We start from the raw sequence: 14,614 nt of genomic DNA, 5'->3' as shown, positions 1-14,614 counted from the left end.
ACGAGTTTACAAGGTTTTATTAAAAGTGAAAAAAGATCAACTCCTTTGTTTTATCGTAACAGAAGCTTACCATTTGGCAGTGTGGTATTTGTTGCTATTTGAGCACTGGAGGTATTTCATGATTAAAACCTATTTTTTTTTTTTTACCAGAAACATTTAAGTGATCTGTAATAATCCATCTTCATTGCGAACCTGCACACAGCCCTCGAGCAGTTAAAGAACTCCATGATCTTGATGAGGGGATTGAGTGCACCTTCAGTAAGTTTGCAGACAACATCAAGTTGGGGGGGAGTGTTGATCTGCCAGAGGGTAGAAAAGCACTACAGAGGGACCTGGATAGACTGCATTGATGGGCCAAGGTAAACCATACGAGTTTCAATAGGACCAAGTGTCGGGTCCTGCATTTTGGTCACAACAACCCCAGGCAACCCTCCAGGCTTGGGGACGAGTGGCTGGAAAGCTGCCTGACGGAAAGGGACCTTGGTGTGCTGATGGACAGTCGGCTGAATATGAGCCAGCAGTGTGCCCAGGTGGCCAAGAAGGCCAACGGCATCCTGGCTTGGATCAGGAATGGTGTGGCGAGCAGGACTAGGGAAGTCATCCTGCCCCTGTACTCAGCATTGGTGAGGCCTCACCTCGAGTGCTGTGTTCAGTTTTGGGCGCCTCAGTACAGAAAGGACATGGAGGTGCTGGAGCAGGTCCAAAGAAGGGCAACAAGGCTTGTGAAGGGCTTGGAGAATATGCCCTATGAGGAGCAACTAAAGGAAGTAGGGCTGTTTGGTCCGGGGAAGAGGAGACTGTGGGGAGACCTCATTGCTCTCTTCAAATACCCGAAAGGTGATTGCAGTGAGAGCGGGGCTGGTCTCTTCTCACTGATGACAGGTGACAGGACAAGGGGAAATGGCCTCAAGTTGCACCAGGGGAGGTTGAGGTTGGATATCAGGAAGACCTTCTTTACAGAAAGGGTTGTTAAGCACTGGAACAGGCTCCCCAGGGAGGTGGCTGAGTCACCATCCCTGAATGTGTTTAAAAACTGTTTGGATGTGATGCTCGGGGGCATGATTTAGCGGTGGGTTGTTAGAGCAGTATGGTTAGGTTGCGACTGGACTGGATGATCTCGAAGGTCCTTTCGAACCTGAGCAATTCTATGATTCTATATTCAATTCTATGAACTTCCTAAATTATTATTTGGTGATCGTTCAGTTATTTTAATAAATCTCATATCAATATTTTCCTTAAGTCACGCTTCTTATATTCACCTCTTCTTTCAATAAAGAGCAGTTCATTGACAATGACATCCTGAAACCTATTTATGTTAAATAGCTGAAAATCAAGATTAATTCCCCTGGTAACCTGCAATTTAATTTTCCTCTTTGAATACGGTTGTATTCATTGTGCATCTGTAAGGAACCTGACTCTGATTAGGAACTCTTCATTGACTTCTCCTGTATCAAGATGAGAGCTGTGAGATCTTTTAAATATATTATGAATCTGTATCATGTTGAATGATAGTTACAACAGATGTTATAAATTCCACACAATCTTTTTAAACAATGAAAGATCAAATTAAAAATCCTTAAGTCCCAAGATAATTACTTATATTGTCACTAAGCACTGTCTAGACTGATTTTGCTTTACTTTCTAATAGAAACTGTAGAAATCTAATAAGTAATTACAGTTGGCATAAATATGATAATTAACATTGTTCCAACTTTAAAGTCACAACTGGTTTTTAAAGCTTTTGTTTCAATCTTCTGCTCATAGGATTATATTCTCCGCACGGGAACTGCCTTTTGTAGCTTGAGTGCCAAGATTGTATGAGCTTGCCCTGGCTATTTCAGTTGATTTGGATTAATGAAAAGGATTGGTATCTATTTAGCTCCTCCAATCCAGAGAAATGCAAATGGGACCAACAGAAGCATGCTAGAACAATCAGAATTTACAGTTAGGAATGGCTCTGCATTTTCTCTTCAACTTTTTATTTCCTGCTGTACTAGCTTGTTATTCATACTTGAGTTTCTTTCATCTAAATACCTTGATGGCTAAAAACTTCTGACCAGTATTTCAGTGTGATAATTGGCCATCTCTCGTGGTCAAGCTGCAGCTGATTCTACCACAAGCTCCCATTGAACATTTGTTCTTCTTTTTAAATGCAGTGCAGTTTCTCTTGTCTAAAAATGCCTTTTTGAATAAATCTAATACAGCATTTTGAGTACTAGAAAGGTGAGAAAGATAATCTAGGGCACAAGACAAAGCTATTTCCTGATTTTTTCCTTTTAAGGCATCAACCATGAAGGCTTGACATTTCTAACAGAGATATTGCATGTTACAAATTTTAAAATAAAAATTCCATCAAAATAACGAGTTCAGTTCATAACTCAGGCTTCTGCCTGCCAAGTAGACAGGTAATGTTAAAAGATGTACATGCAGATCAATTCTTTCAAGGTTAATTTCAGAAAAAAGAAAATTTAGAAATATATAATGAGAAATAGGTCAATTATCATATTTTCATTAAAAAGGTTTTACAATTCAGTGTATAAACAACAAAATGCTATTTGGATTATTTTAGTTCTGTCCTTTGAACTATTCTTTCCTTTGTATAGTTATTTTCGAGACCACTATTAAACAATTACTTTGACTTTTTCTTCCTTCCCAGTTGGAAATGAAAACAAGAGCCAGAGCTCCAGAAAGCCCAAGGTTGCTTAAGCATGAATGTAGTTATTAATCCTTTCCTAACGGTGTCACAATGACATGAAAAAGACATGAAAAATGAGCTGTTTCCTTTTGCTTGCCCAGAAATAAAAATGTAGATAGCTTCATTATGGGTCTACTCTCCTGAGAGCTTGAACATTACAAGAAAGGTTCAAATAAGGTCACAGCAGCCTCTTTCTTGAGCGTAGGTCTGTGGCAAGCCTGCCAGAAGCATAGTGCCATATTTGGTCTGGGGACTTTGGGAGCAGCTAGGAATAAACTAACAACAGAATTCCAGGCTGCAGATGGTATTATGGAATGATAGGGAAGGGCAATACAATAGTTGCATTATTGGTCAGAATTGCAACTTAAGAACAGAACAGATTTGTTGACTAAGAAATCAGAATAAAGAATAAAACAGGTTTGCCTCTCCTAGCAAAACAAATGCAACTGTTATCAAGAGGAGCACTTGAAGAAATATGAGGTATCTCAGAAGAATATGCATTTAAATATGAAGGAATAGGCCTGTGTAAAATATTGCATTTAGATATTTCAGATTTCTCCTTTTTCAGAGCCTCCAAAGTCTGGCCTAATTAATTAATCCTAAAAAGAGAAGAAAAAATATTTTTATTTAGATATTTACTAGGACAGACTTCAGTACAGACTTAATGTATCACGTATACACTCATAACTTCCTACTGCAACTATCCATTCATGGTTTTAGATGTAAGTTTATTTTGACTTCCTAAGCAGCACCTCTCTAAAATTTATGAGAATTGTCTCACGCAATAATGGTGGGGATGTGCTCTAGTCAAGCTCTGAGAATGTCCATTCTAAACTGGTGTTAAGTGTACCCAACAAGGGACCAACCATAACATCCCTTTATAGAGAAAAAATGCTAAGGAGAGGTCAGCGAAAGTTAAAAAATAAAATGTAAAATGAAATAGAGGTAAAATTGCATTTGAATTTAAAATATATAGAAAGTTATTGTATTCACCAAGCTCTGTGTTTGGAAGCTTTACATCAAATTAAAGAATTATCTAGATTAATATCTAGCTGACAGTGTAGCTGAACTAGGCAAAACACCTAGCATAGCATATTTTAGCCAAACTGTGATTCCTGGTGTATAATTAATTCCAGCCATTCTCTCCAGCCCTCCAAAAAGTCTGTAAAGAAACAAGAAATGTAGCTACAGGGTTTTTCTGCCTGCAGGGCTATATCATTCAGAGCATACCCTTTCATAACTCTAACTCTAGACAGCTAGACCAATGGAAGTTTGTATTGTAGACCTCTGTAAGTAAAAGCTTCCTTGTTAAAATTATTATTCTGCCATCCAAACACTCAGGACTTTTTAACCCTCCCTCAAGAAATTATTGATTTCTTTTTAAAGTAGCTTCAAAGAAATAAGCAATTTGTAACATTCAAATGGAAAAAAAACCTTGTCTTTTCGAGAGTATGTAAGAGCTTCCTATTGATTTTTCTTCTTTTTGATTCCACAAAAAGGGTCAGCCTCTTTCTTCTACTTCTTTGTCTTTGATAGACACGCACAGATTGCAGGGAACTACACTGCCTACAGCTTGCCCATTGGGATCACGGCAAATCAGAGACTTACACCAAGCCCCATTTACCATTCCTATTGCAGGTTTTTCAGAGAACTAAATCCTCTGAATCTGTTTTCCTGCTCAAAGCACAGATTCAGAAGCTACTGCTTGTTTTATATGTTAGGGTTACATGTATAATGTGAGAAGAAGTAAAATCATACAGTGCTCTGCTATGTAAGAACATAAGGAAATTCTTTTGGTTCTTCTATTTAGCCTTCTCCTTTGTACACAAATAATGAATACTTGTAGCTGATATACTAAAAACACCCAAGTTTGGTTTACTCTGCAACAAAGCACGTGTTCTTCCAAGTTATGCAATAACAATTACATGTAAAATTTTGGGAGCACAAGATAAGAGCCCAGAACTACTCATTTCCTAGGTTAGAGTGTTTCCCACTAGCCAGGACTACACAATTCTACCCTCTCTCCTGTCTCCCTTCATTTTCCCAAAGCAGCTTTAACTCCAGCTTGCATAACTCCTAAGGTTCAGCAACAGGAATGAAAAAAGCTGTGTCATCTATATTTCTTTTGTGCTACCTTAGCGTACTTCAGTGTAGTATAAAACTTCAGTATGTATCCTCTTTGGACTTGGAATATATGTCTAAATAGAATCCTCTTCCAAGGTATGTTAACTGAAACAATATATTCTCTTCTACATATAATATATAAGCTGCTATATACAATGCATATAGAAGTATGCATTTTTGTGTATTCAAGTGAGTATATATGCTTGATAAAATGAGCAGTAGCATACTTCTAACCAAATCAGATACATATGAAAGTATTTAATTTCATTCTTAACTTAACTTACTGGAATTGCTTGAAGATATAAAGAAAATAATTTCATTTAATAGTAACTTCTCCTTTTTTGTCTTAGTTCATTAATCATTTATAAGAAGCAGTGAACCATAAAAATAAACGGGCTTTTTTTTTAATTGCCTCACTAGCCCTGCTTAGAAGGTAACTAAACACAATCTGACACAAGAAAACCATTTTAAATAATACATTTTGGAAATGTTAACAGATAACCTAAAATTATTTTCTGATAGTAAAAATATTTCAGTTTCACCCCTCTCTCAAAGGCTAGGAATGAGTGTGTGTTTTTACAGGTTTTCTAGTTTTCTAACAAAATATATCTCATTTTATAGTCAGGGAACATGAAGTTAAATTAATACTTAGGTTCTCATGACTATAAATAACGTTTCAAAGTAGAAGAGGGGGACATTTATTTGGAATTCTTTTAGACAGAAAATGGTGGAGGCTTAAGGTTTGTAAAATTGGGAAGTTAGACTGGTGAGTAGAATTTACTTGGACTTTCAAAGGTGTGTGATAAATTGTTACTTTTCAAAGCTGAGTGATGTCTTCTAAACTGAACAATTGCACGTGGTTTTCCGAACCAATATATTCAATGGTTTTGACATACAAAATGGCGCTGGTGTCTCTTTACATTTAATTTGTATCAGAGAAATTGAGAGATTGCTCTAAATACTTGAAAACTTATAGCAAGAAAAAAATAAAACCTCCTCAGTACTTTAAGACTCCCCTTGGGAATGAAGAAATTATGAAAGTCTTGAAGTACCTGTTCGTTTAGCCCTTCCATCTTATATTGCATTTCATGTGGTAGTTTCAAATAGTTATCTTTATGGTACAAATAATAGCTCAGATGAAAAAATTAATGACGCTAACAGTAACTAATGCATAACTGGTAATGTACATAGTGGAATTATTCGGGGTTAACTGATGATCCTTCAATATTTGCAGTCTAACCCTATATGGGCATGTCAAGCTCTCTCCTCACACTTCATCTCCATTTTCCTGATATCACTCATTCTTACCCGTAGGCCTCCATCTCCATTTATTTCCTATTGGTCTACCCCATTAAGTAGATCATCCTGAAATAGCCAGTTCCATTTGTCAGTCTCTCATCCTGGTCTCCAGTATCTCTAATACCAGGATGATGTTTCTCATACCCTTCTACCTGTTGTGTCTTCAGTGAAGTTTGTTATTCAGTATCATAGATTAGGTCCAGAATTAAGTATCTAATTAGACAAATATTACTAGTTATGAATTCTGAATGAGACTACTTGTTTTGTCTTCCTGGTCGGGAGTTAGACTCCTCTCAGATGGACTTTTGATTACAGAACTTTCTAATTTGTCTTAGGGACAATAATTTTTAATACTCCCATACATATTATTTTTATTTCTTCAGAGCCTGGTCTATTAAGGATCAAATGTAACAAGACCCTTAAGCAATGCAATGTTTTGAATCTGAGTTTCAGGCTACTATTAAAATTTAATCCAGTAATTTCAGGAATAATTGAATACTGTCTTTTGAGAACAAAGATGGGAAGTGCCTTTGAAAATGGAAAGCTGAAGCTTTTACTCCTCTGAAATGCAGCCGGAGGAAGTATTGCTGCTGCTGCATTTCTGGACAGTAACTCATTGCCAAGCAATTTCCCAGAATGTATGGAATTTAAGTGCCACTTGTATTTGAGGGAAATCGTGGTCAATTCTTCACTTGTACCTGGACTTTTAACCTTCAGCTGGAGGAAGGGGCTGTGCTGATCAGAGTTGGGGTGAACCTCCAGCCCTTCTCTCAAAGGGTTCATAGAGGGCTTAAGAGAGATGGTGGATCTAGTGCCTAGTGACCACCTAGCAAGAGAAAGTCCTAGGTTCTGCTGTACTCAACAGACTGCTTCATTTGTTTTGAACGCATCCAGTCACTGGATGAAATACAGGACTAAACATTATAGAAGACAGGTACTCATGGAGGGAGTTTCCAAATCTCTAAAATTTGCTTCCCTTTGGGCAGCTGCATTGTTTTATTTGGGATATAGACACTGGCCTATTAGAAGACAAATATATTTTTTCCACTTTTTGTTGCCATTTAATTTGCCCTTTTGCCAACATGCTGAGGGGGTATGTACTTCTCTTTCATTAACTCTTATGTGGAACTGTCTTTTCAAAAACAGCTCCCTAGGCATCTTAGAGCTGGTAGATTGAGGAGTAGTCTGGTATTACAGCAATAAATTTGCACTACACTGCTTTGCTGATCTACCCTTTGTAGAACACTTCTCTAGGGCTCTCTTAAAAGACATCACACATGTTTTTGCATCACCATTACCTTCTGAATGATATGTTGCAAATCGGATATTGTATGGCACACCCAATTAAAGAAATAATTCAAAATGTGGAGACATGAATGCAAACTCATTGTCTTAATTTCTGGAAAGAATCTGGCACACCTGAAACATATCATTCAATAGTAATTATGTTATTAGTCACATTAGCTTTCGTTTGAATAACTTCCCTAAGAAGAAAGAGGGAATAATTATTGGTTAATGTAGTCTCTTTTTCCTGAGGAATGAAGGGAGAGATTCTATGGATAGACTTTTTGTTTGATTCTGCATGTATCTGTAGTCACACTGTAAGTCATAGGAGTTGTTCATTATAAGTATTTAGCACCAGTCCTGTACCGAAGTATAAGTTCTAAGACTATGTCATTATTAGTAACAACGGTTCCCAAGAGCGTGAATGCAATGTTAATTACTGTACATTCCTAGATCGCTTATAAATCTGAGCTAACTCGGAGCATGTTAATGGTGTGCTAGAGGCCTCCATGTAATTTTTCAAAACTGTTCTGCCTGCTGAGAGTTAAACTCACAAGGAAAACTCTCAGAGCAAATCTTATTTCTTTACCTGTCTTCACCTTTAAAGATAAATGAGTGAATGATTGGAATAGCTGCCTGGAGATGAGCTGCTGCTTCTGGGAGTGCTCTCAGCATCATCTCAGAGACCTGCTTTTGTTGCACAGGTCATGGAGATGCATGCAAGTCCAACCCACGCGTCTGGTGTCCATGGTGGGATGGAGCCCTCCTGCCTCTGCAGGGCTTAAGCCAAGCCTGTGGGCCCCTGAAGAACACATCTGATCAATTTATTTTCAAACAAAATGAGTTCATTTAATCCATCAATTATTTCCACAATTAAACAACACTTGCCAGCTTAGGCAATAATCCAAAAAACTCCTCCAGGATACTTTTTGGAAATAATTTCTAAAATTAAACAAGTTTGTCCTTCAGCACATACCCCTTTGCACCTTTGTAAAATACCTACTTTGATAAAGTGAGTGAGGGATAGTGAGCATGTTCAGACACATGTTTTAAAAGTGGTGATAAAAACGTATGTCATGAGACATTTATCAGAGCATTTTAAATCCTTCCTCGAGGCTGGGATTCTGATGTACAAATAATGTATGACTACGGTGAAACACAAGGAAAAAACAGTCCTACAGGTGGATATGTGCTTTAACAAAGATCTCTCTCTCCTAAGCTCCTCAGCTCCAGTTACAGCTGCAAAGACCACATTAGATAAACAACTGTTCACTGCTGTTTTGTAGCCAGATTTTACCAGTATCAGTCCAGTATTTCCTTAGAAAACATCGTGTGTTAAAATATATCTGGGGTATTGAATAAGCTAGATAGAATAAAATACACAATTTATACTAGTTTTTCTCTCTCTTTTCTATTCTGTTATGCAAAATTGTAAAATACTAAAAGACTTGTTGTTGCTTTGGCTTTGTAGTAATCCATTTGGTGAAAGACATTAATCCGACAACAATGAGGAATGGTGCAGACAATTTAGTTTAGACCAGCTGACTCTAAATGAGAATTTGGAATATGTAGCTTCCAATATAATATTTACAAGAAGTAAATAGTTTACAAGTGTATTTATTCAGATGAGTACGGCACACTGATGACTATAATATAGATCATAGTTCTGGCAAAGATAATATTTAAATTTGTTTCAGATTCAGACGAAAAAGATTGATGAGGTTTATTGTTTCTGCAAGACAAAATGGCATCCAGTGGCAACCTGTTGCTAAGAAGTCTTATAAAAATATTGAATGTCTAGAAAAGGAATACTAATGCACACGCATGAGGGAAAAACATTTGTCCCTTTATAAGGAATGAGATATTCCTTACTTATTTACAAAAACAGTCTGCAGTAGTTAAAATGCAGACTGATGGAAGCCAGGTGTGGAATGACCTATATGTGAATGCCATATGGTCATTTAAGATTATCAAAATATGGGATAACAAGGGCTGACAGGGAACATTTAGAAATATCTTTAAAATTTTGAAAGATTTTAAAATAAAACATTATGAGTTGTCTGCTAAGATATTTGCCATGGTGCACAAAGTGATAACTAAAACCATAAATTCTCAGAGAAGGTGATAATGCTGCAATAGCAAATACCCTATTTACGTAGGAGGTCACTGGCCTTTATGTCAGCTGAGACAGAACTTAAGTGGGCCAATAGTTGTATAAATTGAACTATTTTCTGTTGGGAAGTTCTACTGATCTTCAATTTATCAGTAACTAATAAGTAACTCAAATGTGAACCAAATTTGATCTTTTTGATCTTGGGGTTAAGGAAATCCAGATGTTGGGTTATCTCTAGAGGTAATGGACTTACGTGACAAGGATTGATATTTCTGGCACAAAGTCTTAGACCTACTTGTAAAAATGTCCTTATAAAAAATAGGGCTGCTGTTCATGCTGTCATTTTTCTTTGTGCAATCTGGCCACGTAAATCTCCTGAAACAGAATGTATTTCTGGATTGGATCCCAGAGCATAAAAGACACTGAGGGAACAGTAATAATCACAATGACGCCTCACAGCAGTAGTAGAAACACTCCCATCAGCCACAACAGGGTGAGCTGGGAAAAAAATGAGGTGTTATTAGTGCAATTGAAAGTATATATCATCAGAGCCATCTTTTATTCCTCTCAGCCACATCACTGCAGAAGAGTACATGTTTTTCACGCTCTAATAAAACAGGATTCACATCCTGGAGGGGATAAGGGGAGGATACTCTCATAATGGAAAACCCAAATGCATCAGTGAAACATTGCTGATGTGTTAGAAATAGTTAATGGTTCAGATTACAATTCTCCTGAATTTCTTCATTCAACTAAGTTAGCTGCTTCCTTACGCCCTTGAGAAACCTTGCAGTTTCCCACAGTACAGCATTCTCTTCAAGATGAAAATATCATGGCTGAAATACCTGAGCAAATGTATGCTCTGTGTAATAGAAATGCACTGTCACAGGCCAGGCCAGCATCAGGGTCCCAATCAATAACTGCTGCTGCCCCATCCTGGGCTGCAAGGCCTCTGGGCCTGCTTCATCACTTGCTGCACCTGTGCTGATTACCCATCCACATCTGTGCTCGCTGTGCTCAGACACCATGGGACAACACCTGGGTGGTGGAAGCACAGCCTGAACTGTCCCACTTGGCTCCTGGGCAGCATAAAACACCAAAGGGCATTGTAGTCAAACCAGACTGCTTTTAAAAGTATTATACAAATACCTTCCCTTCTCCCTTATTCCACCTCCTGTGCTGGCTTCAGTGGATGCAAAAATTCTAGAATATCTGAATACCTCATCCTAAATAGCTGCATAACTTCCAGTCTGGGAGGAGGAGGCCTAAGATCCTCTGAGTGCTGAGGGATAATAGTAATAATTAGTTACGTGTTGTCTTTTAGCTGCACGTCCTGTAGTCTTTGAGGTATTTATCATTCTGTGGCACTTCATACAGCACACACGCAATGTGGAAACTGATACATGCTTAAGGAAAATAATGCAATAAAGTCAAGGAACAGATTCAAAACTGGAAATAGAAACTGGAAAACTTTTAGTTCAGTCAAACAAAAAGAAATTTTCATGAAAAGAGTTCCAGCAGTTCTTGAAAATTTCCTCTTTAAAAGTTTTGTGAAAAAAAACTGTTGGAAGGTTGCTGTGACTAAAGCTTTCTGTAAGCTGCTAGAGCTTACAGGAAGCCAACAAGGCCTAAGCAAAATGTTACAAGGGTTCCTTGTTAATTCTGCCATTCTGGTTCTCTGCTGTGGACTTATTTTCACTCTGCTTTTATACTGAATGACAAGGACACAAGTGCAAAGAAGCAGCACATCATGCAGGTATGTGTGTTTGTTATTCTATGAAATCCAAGAGTGCTCTATTGCTTTGCTAATGATTTTAAAATTTCTATATTCTCCATCTTCTAAGTATTCTCAGGACACATTCAAAAATATGATCATTGAATTTAATTTCTTTTCCTTGAAGTCATGAATCTGAGTGTGGGATGATTAACAGTACCATATTGTAAATATCATCAAAAGTAAGGTTGAGAGTCAGAAAGTCAGCTACGTAATCCTCCCCAAATTAACCTCAGCAATGTGAATCCTGGCAGGGTAATTTGAAAACTCCTGTGATGAAAATTTCTCTCTCTTTCGTTCTGCTGCTCAGATCTCCTTACAAGAGAAAGCAGGTTCCTAAAGTATGCTTTTATACCTTGCTTGGCAGACTGTTACGCTTTTTCTTAGCTGCATCAGCTTATGTATCATTTTTCCTTCTGATTTCTATACATTTGTCATTCTCAAGGATTTTAATCTTCATAAGTAAAGATCTCTGTGCTGCTGATCACTTCTCATGACTCTCTTCAGCTCTTGCCTTTTGATCCATGTTCCTAGAGAGCGTCCCAGATAAGATCTCTCTTACTGGCATTGTCTGATGCACCTAATTGGCAGCTGTTTGTGGGGTACTCCTGTCTTCACAATCCTTCTGAAATTCCATTGAGATATTATTTTGCATGAGATGAAGATGATAGTAATTCATATGACACCATTATTGGATGTATTTCCAAACATTAAGCCAACGCATAGGGAAAATCATAGTTATCTGCTTCAAGCACTGTTCCAGAAGTTACCCCTCCTCAATAGTAAAATAGTTGTTATAGTACCAACAATGAAGTAGAGGTCTCTGTTCAATTTTCCTACCAGTGCTAATCCCATCCTTTCTCAACCTCTGTAGTCAAGACCATTCAAACCCAATTCTGGTATAGCAGTTGCATGTCTCAGTGACCATGCCATTATGTCCTTTGTGCCATTTGAAAAATCATGGAATCATAGAATTGCTCAGGTTCGAAAGGACCTTCGAGATCATCCAGTCCAGTCGCAACCTAACCATACTGCTCTAACAACCCACCGCTAAATCATGCCCCCGAGCATCACATCCAAACAGTTTTTAAACACATTCAGGGATGGTGACTCAGCCACCTCCCTGGGGAGCCTGTTCCAGTGCTTAACAACCCTTTCTGTAAAGAAGGTCTTCCTGATATCCAACCTCAACCTCCCCTGGTGCAACTTGAGGCCATTTCCCCTTGTCCTGTCACCTGTCATCAGTGAGAAGAGACCAGCCCCGCTCTCACTGCAATCACCTTTCGGGTATTTGAAGAGAGCAATGAGGTCTCCCCACAGCCTCCTCTTCCCCAGACCAAACAGCCCCACTTCCTTTAGTCACTCCTCATAGGGCATATTCTCCAAGCCCTTCACAAGCCTTGTTGCCCTTCTTTGGACCTGCTCCAGCACCTCCATGTCCTTTCTGTACTGAGGCGCCCAAAACTGAACACAGCACTCGAGGTGAGGCCTCACCAATGCCGAGTACAGGGGCAGGATGACTTCCCTAGTCCTGCTCGCCACACCATTCCTGATCCAAGCCAGGATGCCGTTGGCCTTCTTGGCCACCTGGGCACACTGCTGGCTCATATTCAGCCGACTGTCCATCAGCACACCAAGGTCCCTTTCCATCAGGCTTTCACATACAGGTAACCCATTACAAGATCACAGATCTTATCTCAATGAAGCAGGTAATAATCAAAATGACCACTAATGACAACAGGAATTATTCACAAGAATCCTCTCATTCATTTATTTGATGCAACAGATGCCAAAGCCTATTTATGTTGTGAGTTGTTGGATTTTTTTCCTGGACTATAAACCATCTCTCTAAATCTACAAATTAAGAAAATGTAATCCTTAAATACTTTAGAAGTCCAAGAAATCAATTATTTACACAACAAATAATTTCCATATTTACATCTTTGCAAATAAATTGGAAAGAAAACATTTTTCCAAAATGGTGAGCAAGGCCATGCAAAGATGTTGATGTGTGTGTGTATGTATCTGTGTGTACAAACGCACTTGGCCCTTAAAATGAAAGAATACTAAGAAGTTCTATCAGTCCAGAAAATGTCGCCAAATCCTCTAATATTGTTCTCTGTAAGATAACTGAATGGCTTAAATAGGAGATTCATAAAGGAGATCAAGTTAGTGCAAATCACAGAGTTCCAATGCATACCAAGAAAACAATCATTCTTTTGAATGTTTCCAAAGTCGTGAGAAATTTTATGAACCAAATATAGTTCCAAATTTGTAGGCCAAATTTAGATACACATATACTAATGAACCATATCCTAAAAGAATAATCCATAATAAAAAACTAGCAGCATTACTTCATAGAGATTTTATAAGAAAGGCAGGTCTGAAAACTTAGCCATCTAATGTTTTCATGCTTGAAAACACAAATTTTCATGCTTGAGTAAGCAATATATTTATCTTCCTTCTATACCGCGAATTTTTCCCTAATGTAGAATGCTTCTGCTGCAACCTATGATAGTGTTTGCCCCTCAGTATGAATACAGACAGTATTTTACCCTAATAACAAAGCTCAGGAACACTGCAATTAGGTGTAAGGTTGTATTTTAAAAATAAGCGCCATACTCAGGAATCTAAGCGATATCCTGATACAAAGCATTATTGAGTTTCCTTAAAGAAACATTTTCATCATTCCATCTTCTCTCTAATTTTATTCAGAGTCCTTCTCTTTTTGGTAACTTCTTTGTAGGTATGCTAAGAAAGAGAATTGCTTGTACGGAGACTTCCATGGCAGAGCTCTGTCTGTGAATGCAGTGGCCTTTTGAACACTCACTAATTGCATGACAAAACTTGAAATCTTTCTTCACAGGCAAACGGCAGACAGTTGCTTAAAGGCTACTTTAAAATTCTGGTGGAGGGCCTGCAAGTGAGTTAGAAAAGACACACTCTTTACTTTCTCTATGATCAATAAAAAAAATCTTAATTGGCAGTCTTTCCCTCTTCAAAATAAGCTATGAAACACAGTTGAAAATATGAAAGCAGCAACAAAAACCAGAGGCAAATGAATCTTTATTTAAAATGTGCAAGATGAAAGGGGAAAATCTGGGCCTACAGTCAAACCTTCTGCTCAGAATAAAGTAATATTTAATGACTATAAATGGGTGGAAGTAAATACTAGTGGCTAAACTACAGACACAGTTTCGGAGCCTGAAAAAAGTCAAATGAGGAAACATGGACATACTTTGTGTTTAATTATAGTATCACATATATAAGATAAAATTTTAGTGATCAGAAGTTCTTACATAATAGAAGTTGAATCTGTACCATA

At 37.9% G+C, this 14,614-nt stretch overlaps 1 long non-coding RNA gene across 2 annotated transcripts in view; it reads right to left on the bottom strand.

Moving 5' to 3' along the window:
- LOC110400094 overlaps nucleotides 1–14,614 on the bottom strand; it is a 168,788-nt gene that overhangs the window by 70,556 nt on the left and 83,618 nt on the right. The gene's annotated exons all lie outside the window — the stretch shown is intronic.

This window comes from Numida meleagris, chromosome 5, assembly GCF_002078875.1.
Source record: "Numida meleagris isolate 19003 breed g44 Domestic line chromosome 5, NumMel1.0, whole genome shotgun sequence".
Taxonomy (NCBI): domain Eukaryota; kingdom Metazoa; phylum Chordata; class Aves; order Galliformes; family Numididae; genus Numida; species Numida meleagris.
The sequence above is the reverse complement of the archived record's forward strand: the minus strand, read 5'-3'. Positions and strand labels throughout refer to the sequence as shown.